The sequence below is a fragment of the Pinus tabuliformis genome, chromosome 4_2, assembly GCF_031772625.1.
Source record: "Pinus tabuliformis cultivar Carrire ecotype Pingquan chromosome 4_2, CPIR1, whole genome shotgun sequence".
Classification (NCBI taxonomy): domain Eukaryota; kingdom Viridiplantae; phylum Streptophyta; class Pinopsida; order Pinales; family Pinaceae; genus Pinus; species Pinus tabuliformis.
This window is the reverse complement of record NC_142304.1, coordinates 800,839,895-800,853,315: the sequence shown is the minus strand read 5'-3', so window position 1 is coordinate 800,853,315 and position 13,421 is coordinate 800,839,895.

The following is a 13,421-nucleotide window of genomic DNA, read 5'->3' as shown; positions in this document are numbered from 1 at the left end:
CACTAACATATGTAGGTGAAAATAATATTCGATGGTAATTTTTCTCTAATATAACATATATATTTTATTTTATATCATTTTTATTTTATAAAATAAATAAAAAAAAATTATGAGAAAAAGTTTTTTGGCGTAAATTATATGATAATACATTTGTCGACGAGTGTGGTTCATTGTTAGGATAAACAGATCATGGCTGCAAATTAAATAAAGAGAGCAGATCATCCAACGGCTAGAAAAAACGACTATATTAGGTTACACTGGACCTAGATTTGACTACTTAAATTGTTTAACTATAATAATATTATTATGTTAAAGCGAATATTATTTTAATATTTATCCAGTATTATCCGTTTTACTTAAAATAACACTGGATAAATATTAAAATAATATTCGTTTTAACATAATAATATTGTTATAGTTAAACAATTTAAATAGTCAAATCTAGCTGTTTCTTGGTCAATTATAACTGTTGGACCAGTCTAACCTAATACAGCCGTTTTTTCTAGCCATTGGACGATCTGCGGTCCTTATTTAATTTGCAGCCATGATCTGATTCTTCAACTTGTCCTGACGATGAACCACACTTGTTGGTTCGAAACGTGTCGACAAATGTATTATCATGTGATTTACGCTGGAAAACTTTTTCTCATAAACTTGATATGGATCACAGAGGCCTCAATTCAATAATATTTTTTTGTTATATTTTAATGGTGTCTTTTTAAAATGAAATCTAAGTGTCGTCGTCACAAAACCAACTTAAAAAATATTGGTTATAAATGACATAAGAGATTGATCAAAGTGAATTATTGAAAAAGATTTTCAAAAGAAAAAAAAAATTAAATTATAAATGACATAATTGTTTAACGAAAGTGAATTAGGGAAAAAAGATATTCAAGAGAAAGAAAAAAAATATTTAATGGTTAAAAAAGATTAAAGAAAAAATAGAAAAAATTATATTAAAAGAGAAAAAAATACCCTATATATAATTGGAAAAACATAAAATACAAAATTATTTGAAATTTAAAATACCATTACACTAAAAGTAAGTAAATAAATAATAATAGAATTTAGAAGCAATTTAAATATGTTTGGATGTGAAATGATGATGCTGATGGTGGTGGTTAACGTCCACTGAGACCAAACATTGGTCTATCAGACCTAAAGAAACAAATTATTTATTTTGATTTAAGATTTTATTCCTATGCTCAAAAAGCTTGGATAGAAGCCTCCCGAGCTCACTATAATTTTGACATTGTAAAAGGCTAGGAAGGTCAGTATTGTAACAAAGATTGTGAAACTGAGATCTAATGTGGTTGTATGTGGGGCACTCTAAGAGGAAGTGGTTTTCATCCTCGATGTTCCTATTCTCACATATATGGTAGATCCTTTCCATCCATGGTGTTTTAGGAACTGCCCAACGACCTATTTCACTATGGATCTCATGAGAATTCGTTCTAATGCTATATTAATTTTCTTCTTTGAGCTAGTTAAAATAGAGAGATACTTTTGATCTTCTAGGGTGGGGTTGATGACCTTCTTATAATAACTTAATTTTCTTTTAGCCGCTAAATCTTTCTCACACCACATTTTTTCTTTGAACTTAGAAGTAACAATATCTTTAATGCCATTAATATTTTGCAATGCATCATTCTCGTTGATCTCCCAATAGTTTAACTAGGCCCTTGTGTCTTTATGCCACCCTCGATTGAGCCTTAGGTGGTTTTGGCTGGAATTTAAAGCTAGCTGAGGAATTCTATGATCATCTATGTTATTGAGTTTGTGCTTATAAGTAGGAACCTAATCATAGCTAGGCTCTCAATAGGGGAAAGACCTGCTTCTATAAGGAGAATAGGATAGGGTGTACTACTTTTAATTTTCAGGTTATAAGTTATAAAATGCTTCTGGATTTGCTCAATCTTTCTCCATGATTCTCTGGAGATGTTGCAACCCCAAACTTCATAGCCATATAAGATAACAGGAGTGACTAAAGTTTCAAAGAGGAACTTATTTTCATCCCACATTACAAGGTTTGATGTTTTACAATTATTTTCAAGACCAAAATAAGCTCTCCACCCCCTATTAATCCTTTTCTCAATGCTATGGTTCGAGTTGAGCTTGTGATGAATATCAATTCCTAGGTACTTGTAAGAATACACTTCCTCCAAGTTATTATTGTCATACATAAAATTAGCGTAAGTGTCCTTCTTGGATTTGATAGTCATAACTTTTGTTTTGTTAGTGTTAACAATCATACCCTTGGTAGAGCAGAAATCCTTAAGAAGCCTGAGTTGCTTATCAAGATCATATGGGAACCTTGCGAAAAGAACAATATCGTCAGCATAGAGAAAAAGGATGATGACTATCCCAGCTAAGATCGTGCCATCACATCCTTCTTCCTCTAAATAGCCTTCGAGCTTATCGATGTAAATGCCAAATAGGGTAGGGGAGAGGGGGCAACCTTGTTTAACTTCGATGTTACACTTAATATCTTTTGACCACCCCTCATTGCTCTTTAGCTTGGCAATTACATTCTTATATAACCTTATAGCGGTAGCTCTCAACACGAGAGGAACCTTTAGCTCTTCTAATCTATTCCAAAGGTTGTATCTAGGAACTGTATCGAAAACCTTTCTAAAGTCCACAAAGCAACAAAATAAATTGGATTTATCATTACGACATTCCTCCGTAATGATCCTAAGCGTAACGAGGTGGTCTGCTGTTGAGTGATGCCTTTTGAAACCTGCTTGGCCTTTAGCCCGCTTACCTTCACTTTCAAGCCATATACTTAACTTCTTTTCCAAAATACTACCATATAACTTGGCTAAGAGAGGGCTGATCATAATTGTCCGATAATTATAGGGGTTATTTGTATCCAAACTTTTAAAAATAGGGATAATGAGGCTCTCAGTCCAAGGTTTAGGGAACCCTTGCTTGACTACTTGATTGAAGAGCTTTTGGATGTGGAGGATGAGGACAAGACCTCTAATTTTTAAGATTTCCTCTTGGTAACCTTCAATGTCCTTAGCTTTCCCATTAGTGAGGCGATTAACCCCAAACTTAATGTCTTCTAAAGAGAAAACTTCTTTCGTTGTGAGCAGGGTTTCCAAATTATCCATGACATTTGGAGATTCATAAAGCCTTTTAAGATAGGAATTCCAATCGTGAAGAGCAATTTTATTATTATCTTTAGTCTTCCTAGTCAAAATCTGCCTCCAAAATTTCTTAGGAGCTACCTTAGAGAGGTGTAAGAGATTCTCTTGTCTTTGACGAATGTACTACCTCTTTTTCCTTTTAGTTAGGGCTTTGTATATTTTTATCTTGTCCATTTTAAGAGATTCATCAATATCTTCCTTAATTGCTCTCCTCGCACTTTTACAATCTTTGTCATACCATGGATTGGTTTTTCTATTTATTTTATTATTTGAAACTTCAATTGAGAACTTGTTAATAGAATATGAGAGGGTTGTAGTAAAATTATGATAGAGGTCTTCTATGTTGTCTATACTAGATAAAGGAAGCAAATTAGTTTTTAATTCATTTAGAAAGAGATCGTTTTTATTTCTATCAAATATTAAGTTCTTTTGGCTGTAAGTATTATTTTATGTGGGAACTCTATGCATGACAAAATTGAGAGTTATAAGTAAAGGCCTATGATCAGAGCTAGGTTCGTGGTCGTTTAAGATGTCAAAATTTATTATTTCATTGTATAATGGGAGATAGGAAATAACGTAGTCTACTACACTGCTACCAAGTCCATGGATGTAGGTCATCTTGCTGGAATTGGGCCACTTCTTTAGACCATTGCAAATTGTGAGATCCTAAGCACTACAGAGCTTGACTAGCTCTGACCCAAACAAATTTTCCTCGAGGTCTTCAGAGCTCCTTTTGTACCTTCTAGCTAGAGTAGGGTCTTCGTCTAACCAAAGAGGATTAGGGTTGGAATGATTGCTTAGAATAATAGCTTGGTTGTTTGAAGTTCGAGCATTATAGTCACCTATTAAAATGATATTACCATCATTCCTTAGGCTAGAACTATCATTCTCTAAACCATTGTAAGGGTTAGTTTTATCTATATTCTTCTTCTTATAGAAGTTAGAATTGATCGGGGGAAAATAACATATTGCTATGTAGGGCTTTTTATTATTAATGTCATTGATCTCTATCCAACTATATTGGTTGTGAGGGTTGTTTTTATAAATCCTAGCATGGGGGGAGATGTTCTTCTTAATGTAACAAGCTATTCCCCCAATGCCTCTATGGGAGGATCGCTTGTTCCAAGTAGACCAATTCGTAAATCCATCTATGTTAGGGACCTTAGATTCTTCATGCTCCCAAGTTTCAACAAGCAAAATAATATCAACATCATTGAAATCCAACTTAGCTTAGGGCCTTTGTAATATATAAATCATATTATATATTATATTATAAATCATATTATATAAATGAGAGTTATATTTTAACTTATGAAAATATAAATTATAATTATAATTGAAATATAAAAATATGTTATCTAATATAAATATTAAAATATGAATTAGATATCTTGTCATATTAATAATATTATTTTTAAGTATTATCTATCAAGTCCACATTTTCTTGTAATAAAATGTAAAATAATTTTTTATTTTTATTTTTAATTAATTTATCTCTTTATATAAAATTAATTTAAAATTAAAATATAGATTAAAGATTTTATTTATTATGAAATGTTATATATATTTATGGACTTTCAAATATGATTATTGAATGTATTACCAAAATGTGAATTATAAATAAAATATTTTAATTTCTTTATATATAAACTTCATATTAAGAATGCAGTAAATTACACACAGGAAAAAATCCATTTTTAAAATTTAAATTACTTTATTTTTATTTATATAAAATTGATATAAAAATATGTTTTTTTTTTTGTTTTGTTTTAGTTCAAACATTGCTAATAGTTATATCTACGAAATATTTATATCAAATAAATAAAAGCAAATAAAAATATAGGTTTTTTTTTTAATTACTTTATTTTTATATATAAACTATATTAGTTTTTTTATTATTATTTAAATTACTTTATTTTTCTATATATAAATTGTATTTTGTTGTTATTTTTTAGAAATCACAAGTAACACATAACACTGAGACTAATATAAAATTATATTATTTAAAACTAATATAAAACTATATTATTTAATATAAATATTGAAATATTTTATTTATTGCTAAATTTTTTTTTCAAGACTTTCTCTTCACCATCTCATCTCATTCTTGCTTCATTTATTTCTTACTTGAATTTGTTTACATATCAATGTTGGTTTCCAAGCTCCTATTGGTGTTGGGCCTTTGCATTTTCGCCCTCTGTTTGCTATCTCTTGTAACTGCCATTAGCCATGACAGTGGTTCTGGAAAGCCATATTTGACATATCTGGGTAAAATACCAGTCAATTATTGGTGGCAATACCACTCAATCACTTGTAGCAATACCAGTGAAACCAAATAAAAATATTTGGAATCAATTACCCTTAATTTTTTTTTTAATTTAATAGTATTTTACTAATTATAAAATTGTTTCTTGTGTGTGTTTAGGGGTAATGGCGCCGCTCATGACGGGTTAGGTGAATATACCAGCATGTTATTGCTGCTATATTTGTCATCTGTTTGGAACTGCCCGAAATTGAGGAGTTGTCAATCAATGTTATATAATGGACGATCCACATAGGGAAAGGGGGGAGACTAGCATTGAATAATCCACACAGTGGTAACCTGACCCGACAGTAGGCTGAGACCTCGCCTTGAATAGCATGGAGGTTGCGAGATGATGTAGAAAGCCCAATTATCCGAATTGGGTGTTCAGATAGGAGATTCTGCACGATTTTATGCCAGGAAGTCAGTGGTGTAGCCTATTTTCTAGAGCTGGGCTCTCTATTTGTCATCTATCTTCCATATTGGAGGTATAAGGACTGTAATTAAAATCTACTTCTCTCTTTCTCATGCTATTTAATGAATGAAGGCCTCCCCGTTATTGAGCAAGGCCCAAAGATGTAGGCCAAATTGGATGAACTTCGTAATCAAATCTTTGTCTTGATCTCATATGTAATTATGCATTTTTATCTTTGTTTTATATGCATTCTATGTTTTTTTAGTGCTCTGTTATATGTAATTCCGATGCATCTATAAGAAAAAAAATTGGGATCAAGTGGTATCAGAGCAGGGCTTAGTTGTTGCGAACTACATGAGTATGCTAACCAAAAATAGGCCTCAAAGGACATGCATCATGAAGAGGAGACATGGAGGATGTTGAAGCTCGTTGGGAATGTAAGCAATGTTGTTGTTGTTAAGAATTGTGAGTGCGAATGACCGAGTGTGCATCCATGGAGAATGATAATGAAATGCACGAGACTTTCTTGCGAATGTCCAAAATGGTGGACATCATGTATGAAGCATATGAGAAGAGAAGAGAGGAGGAGACAAAGAGATCGGAGAGTGATGCATCATCCACATATTCCGGTGCTTATGAGTCTTATTCATCGCCTTCCTCGAATGGGGACATTAACCAGAGACTTAAAGAAGAAGATGAAGCAGATCTGGAGGAAGAAGGCTTATTGTAGTCATTGCGATAGAGGTGGTCATTAAAGAGCCACATGTTAGAGGCTCCATCCAAAGCAACATTGCAAGGATAAAGATTTCATGCATGAACTAGGTGAAATAGTTGTTCGACCAGTGAAGTCGCCACAAGGAGGCAACCCAGTCACTTTGATAAGTGAGAGATGGTTCTTCTAGGTGTGGTAGAATGTCATGGCCTTGTTTCTAAATCATGTGTATCATGTTTAAACTGTAAAAGTGATGATGTGTTTTCCATCACTTGTTGCAACAACAATGATGTTTGGCATTATTTTGTGTCGCTTTTTAAACTATGAAAGTGATGATGTGTTTCCATCACTTGTTGAAGCAACAATAATGTTTGGCCTTATTTTTGTAAATCGTGTGTTGTAGTGATGATGTGTTTTCCATCACTTATTGAAGAAACAATGATGTTTGCCCTTGTGTTGATAACTGGAGTATTGTTTCCATTTTTATGCAAATTTGACCACAAAGTATGTGTTATAAAATTGTGGCAAGTATGGGATGCTTGGCTCATTTTTGGTCATATAGCTAAACATATAATTTTCAAGGTATTTTACTATAGGTTTGTGGGACAAAGGTGAAGGAGAATGAAGGATGACCTATTAGAAAAATTGTGGTGCAGAAAATATACAAAGAAGTTGCAGATTATTTAATTTTTTTGGAGAACCAAAAGCTTCTCTTAGTGGGGAGGAGAGGAGGATCTACGAGGATTGATCCAGGTGGATATCTAAAAAAGTACTAGTGGCATGGTAAGAAGGCTCAAAACTCAAAGTGGTAGAAACTCTATAATCCTAGCATCAGATCAAAGTGCTCATCATCTTGATTCCAATAGTGTGAATAACACTCAAATCCAAGTTCATATGAAGAAGTTAGAGCAAGTCAAAGATCAAGTTTGACTTGGACATGTGGCAGGAGGAAGTGACGTGGAAAAAATCTTAGTCAACGGGGAAATGCCATGATCTAGGTGGCTCTAGAGACACACACAGGACAAGGAGGACTTAGGAAAGCTCAAAAATAAAAGTGATCACAATGCTTTTGAACTAAGGCTAGAGTGCAGATCTCATCGCCTTGATCACAGTGGTGTGAGGCTGCGGGGAATTATCTTCTTCTGAGATAAGACTATAATCAAACAAGACTCGAGCAACAATTAAAGGCTAGTGAGGGGACACATTCAGGAATATGAGTCTGTTGCGTACAATCCAAATGGTCCAGCTGATGAGAAGCGGAAGGTTGCGAAGTTTAGGCGGGACATCCCTTGTCCACCAGTTTGTCCAGGCCTCCACAAGATTAGAGCCCTGCCACCTGATCTATGTATAGACTATTGTAGTAATTGTCTGCCAGTGTTCATGAGCAGCTATGCAATCTATGAACATATGCGAAATAGATTCCTCAATGCTCTTGCAAAGACAACACCAAAAAGGGCCATTTTGGGCTCGCTTGAGGAGGTTGTCCCCCGTGGGGATTTTATCATTAAGGATGGTCCACATGAGAAGTCTGCACCTTGTGGGTGCTTTGAGCTTCCAAGCCTCCACCAATGTTTAATGACTTGTGGTCTTCAAGCATTAGCTAATACCAGGTAGCCCTCCTTGGGTGTGTAAGACCCAAATTTCAATAGTGCCTAGATGATCTTGTCTTCGCCATCCCCTAATCGGATGTGGGAAGCAGTGAGAGCCCCAATGTAGTCCTTCTAGATCTACGCCCACTGCTGAGTAATATTTAAGTTTTGGGCCGATTTCCAAGCTTGTTTGAAAAGGGTGGAGTGCTTAGAATCTCTTATGTGATTGATATGAGTGATATTCATTGTACTGAGATGATTTCTGATCTCAATAGGTAGTCTGTGGCCATCCCCACAACCGATCTAGGGGTCCTGTCCTATCCTAATAGCCGAACCGGATTGGATTTTCCATGTGATTCCAGCTCTGATGATGTCCAAGGATTTAAGAACAACCTTCCATATAATCAACATCCCAGAGGAGTATCTGTGTGGCTGCCTTAACCAATCCATCACATTGAGATGGGAAATGTATTTGGAGACCACCACCTTGGTCCATAAGCTATTAGACGATATAAGTTTGCATCCGAGTTTTGCTGCCAGGGCCGAGGAAAAGTATTCCAATTTCTTGATGCCCCATCCACCCCATTTCTTTGGAAGGTTAAGTGCATCCCATTTGACCCAAGCATAAATTCTTCCTATCTGTTTTCCCTTCCAAAGGAATCTGCAACAAAGTGCCTGTATCCTTGAGAGTATACCTCTGGGGATCCATGCCAAGGACATCCAATAGACCGGTGTAGCCTCTAGAACAGTCTTGATGAGGATAAGTCTACCTGCCCTGGATAGATATTTGTAGTACCAAATATTGAGTCTTTTCTCCATCTTCGCTATAACCCATGTCCAGTGCGTTATTTTGTATCCCAAGGCTTCAGCTTATATCCAAGGTATCTTAACCCATCCTCAAGTATCAGCAGAGTGAACTAAAATATTTCTAGGGAAAAGTGGATCTCATGTTGGGTGCATCTAGCTATTGTCAAGGTGGATTTATTGCAATTGACCATCATGCCTGTAGCCACTTGAAATAGGGAGAGAATGTTCTTTATGATGGTCAAGTCCCCTATGCCTCCATTAAGGAAAATTAAGACATCATCCACGAATAACAAGTGTGTTAAGATGCAGTATTCTATGAATTTTATACTCTGCATTCTGCCCCTTCTGGCCCCTACTTTGATGAGTATATTGAGCCCCTCCACTATTATGAGGAATAGAAGTGGTGAGAGTGGACAACCCTATCAAAGACCTCCTTCAGAATGAAAGAAAGGAGTGGTCGTGCCATTAACCAAAACACTAAATGGAGTGTTAGTGATACAACCCATAATCCATTTAATGAAGACAAATGGGAACCCAACGTGGGTTAAAAGCATTCTAATATACAACCAACAAACTCTGTCAAATTCCTTAGAGAGGTCGACCTTGAGGATCATACCTTTGATATTCTTGTAATGCAATGAGTGCATAACTTCTTGGGTTGTTCCCACTGCTTCGTGGATTTGTCAGTCTTGAAGAAAGGAAAATTGCTCCTGTGAGATGTGGGTGGATAGAATGGGCCTTAAGTGGTTGGCAATGATTTTAGCCATGATCTTATAGATGCAGTTACAAAGAGAGATCGGTCTGTAATTGTCGAAGGAGTTTGGATTGTCAATCTTGGGGATGAGAGCAATGAAAGTAGCATTAAAGGATTTATACATCTTGTTGTTAAATCTAGAGTCTTCCACTACCTTGAGGAGGTTTAAGCCTAGAATCTCAAAAAATTCTATGTAGAATTCCACCGTCCAACCGTCCGGCCCAGGACTCTTATCTTTCTTGAACCATTTGAGGGTGGCTTCCAGATCTCATAAGGAGACTTCCTTAGTTAGTTCCCTGCCTTCCTCCTGATCCACAAATCTTGGGAATAGTTGTGCCACTTGTATTATTTCTGCAAGGTTCACTATGGGGGGTGCTCTGTATATTTGCTTGAAGTGAGAGGATGCCAATGCTGCTAGCTAGGGGAAGGTGTTTACAGGGTGTCCCTGTTCATTCAGAAGCTGCCATAAGGTGTTGATTACCTTCCTCCCATTTGAAAATTTATGATAAAACTTAGTGTTATCATCTCCCTCAAGCATCCAGATCGCTCTACTTCTCAACCTCCATGATTCTTCGCGATCCTTTAATATTTCCCCTCTAGCGGCATATAGAGATGGGATTCTATCCTTGTGTTCAGTGGAGCTGTACACCCCTCCCAAGTTATTCTCAAAGTCCGCAATTTCTATTTCAGCGTCTCTTAGGGCTTGATCATCCCACCTCCTCTTGTTGTGAGCCCAAATTTTGGAGAGTCTCTTCAGCTTATTAAGGTTTTGAGCAAACCCTTCCACTATATGACCTGCTGCAGTAAGGGGGTGCAACTTCCAGAAATATGTGACCATACAAACTTAGGAAGGGTCCTTTAGCCATGTGGCACAGAACTTGAAGTTACCCTTAGGTTTCCCCTGCCCCCCGCTGATTTTCATATAAATAGGCAGGTGATCAGAGATGCCCCTTGATCCAACCCATTGCCTGTGAATTAGGATCTGATTGAGAAGGCCTTCCTTAATAAGAAATATATTGATTCTATAAGCTAGACTGTTTTCCCCTATTCTATTGTTTTCGATGTGGGTTACACCTTTCTGATGGGGATCTCTATCATATTGTGGGCTCTGAGTACATTATCAAAATAGATTGAAAGGGAATTAACTTGTGCTCTCTGTCCCCATGATTCCACATGTCCTATGGAGAATTTTAAATCCCCTCCCATGATTAGAAAATCCTTTTGACAGAGTTTAGAGTTAAGTAGGTGGTCCCGAAATTCAGGCCTGTGTTGGCATGACCCATAGACATTAATAGCCCGTATCTCCATCCCTAGATCAGCTGAGAACAAGTCTACCCCAAGATAACCTGGCCCCCTCCAACAATTGCAGAGATTGATAGTGCACAAGTTGAACCCTAGGGCAATGCCTCCCGAATGACCACTTGAATCAAGGCCAATAAAGGACTATTATGAAACTAGCTCACAAAAAGATAGAAAAGATAAATAAACGCCTTAGAATTCAGCCTCTTCGAGGGGGCAACCTCCTTTACATTACACAAATGAAAAATTCTTCCATGATACAAATGACAAGACCTCCTTTCTATATATAGGAGTCTAAGGGGTCATAATATAATAAGAGCCGACATAACAATAATGATGTAAGGGCACAATAATAACAATAGTGGGCTTCTATGGGGCACAATAGTAACAATATGGGGACTACATGGGTACAACAATTTAATAAGGGGGTTGTACTAATAACATTAAGGGGTTACACTAGTAGTATAGGAACCTAACATGCCCCTCTCCTTCAAAAAGTGTTGTTCTCAATGCTTGAGTAGTTGTTGATGTTTCTGTATAAAATTCTTGTCCTCCCAATTGGAATCTTCAGCGGGTAAGTTCTTCCACTTGATGAGATACTTTGAAATTGATCGATTTCGTAGCTGTCGGTTCTTGTTTCTGTGATTGCTCCAGGTTCCAATATGATTTTTCCTTCCTCTTCAAGTTCTAGCAATATTGTTTGAATACAAATGAACTCATTCAAAAAGTTTCCGAATATTCCAGTTCCAACAATATTGCCAGAACTTGACAAGGAAGGAAAAATCGTATTGGAACCTGAAGCATTTACAAAACCGAGAAGTCTACAACTACGAAATCGATCAATTTCAAAGCATCTCATCAAGTGGAAGAACTTACCTGTTGAATATTTCACATGGAAGGACAAGAATTTATACAGAAGCATCAAGAACTACTCAAGCATTGAGGACAACACTTTTTGAAGGAGAGGGGCATGTTAGACCCCTATACTACCAGTGTAACCCTTTATTATTATTAGTACAACCCCCTTATTATATTGTTGTACCCATGTAGTCCCCATATTGTTATTATTGTGCCCCATAAAAGCTCACTACTGTTATTATTGTGCCCCATAAAAGCTCACTACTGTTATTATTGTGCCCTTATATTATTATTGTTATGTCGATTCTAATTATATTATGACCCCTTAGACCCCTATATATAGAAAGGAGGTCTTGTCATTTGTATCATCCAAGAATTGTTCATTTGTGTAATGTAAAGGAGGTTGCCCCCTCGAAGAGTTTAAATTCTAAGGCGTTCAAATATCTTTTCTATCTTCTTGTGAGTTGGTTCCATAACAAGGACCAGTTTGGGAGCATCAATTGCAATAATAGAGAGATAGCTTCAACAAAGCTAAGGGTTTCTTGGAGGAAAATAACATCAATAGGAGAGGTAGATAACAGTCTTCTAAGGGCTGGTTTTTTATCGGGCCTAGCTAGCCCTCTGCAATTGAATGATACAATCTTCATGAGGGGGGCTCAGGTAATGGGCCTTGTGCTCTAAGATCCCTTAGGATGGTAGATTGCCTCTTAGAAGTGATTTCGTCTCCAACCATACTCTATGCTTTGGAGAGGGAAGAGGGGCATCCTCGAGGGAGTTTAGGGGGAGTAGGGGAGAGTACCAGGTCAAGACCAATGTGGTCGTCTTGCTATCTTTTGGCCTTAGACCTGGTCTGGTATCTCAAGAAGGGAGGCCCACCTTTAGGAACAGGGGAATACAATGGAAGGGACTCTGGGATAGAAGAGGGGGTGATGGAGAACGTGGCTGGAGGGGGGCGAGGGGGGCAGGATAAGGGTGGGGGGGAATAGATACTCCAGTAATCCCATGTTCGATGCTAAATGGAGGAAATGCTAAGCCATCAGCAATAGAAGATGTATGAGAGGGGTAAGAGAAGGGTGAACTCTTACCTGATGATGATGCCCCGACAGCCGCTCTGGCCCTTGTGAGTGGAGGAGAGGGTGGCTGAAGAGGTGGTCTGCCGTGTTTCTTCGAGACCTCTCTAGAGGGTGTCTTTCCTGCATCCACCGGATCCGCTTGTATCCCTGGGACTCCGATGGGAGGTTGTTCCTCCTGTTCATGTGTTGACTTAGATGGGATTTCCCTTGCATCTTTCCCTGATCTTCCCTTATTATTGAGTGGGTAGTCCTTAAACAGATGTCCGACCTTGTGACAACGTCTACACCTAAAAGGTACCCTTTCATAATCCAATGTCTGTCTCTGAGTAAAATTTATCCACTGAATTGTGATGTATTCCTGCAAGCCATCACTGGTATCCAAATGTACTAATACCCTTGCATAGGCCATTGTACCTATCGTAAGGTAGGTTTTTTCATGATCCAGGTATGAGCACAAGAC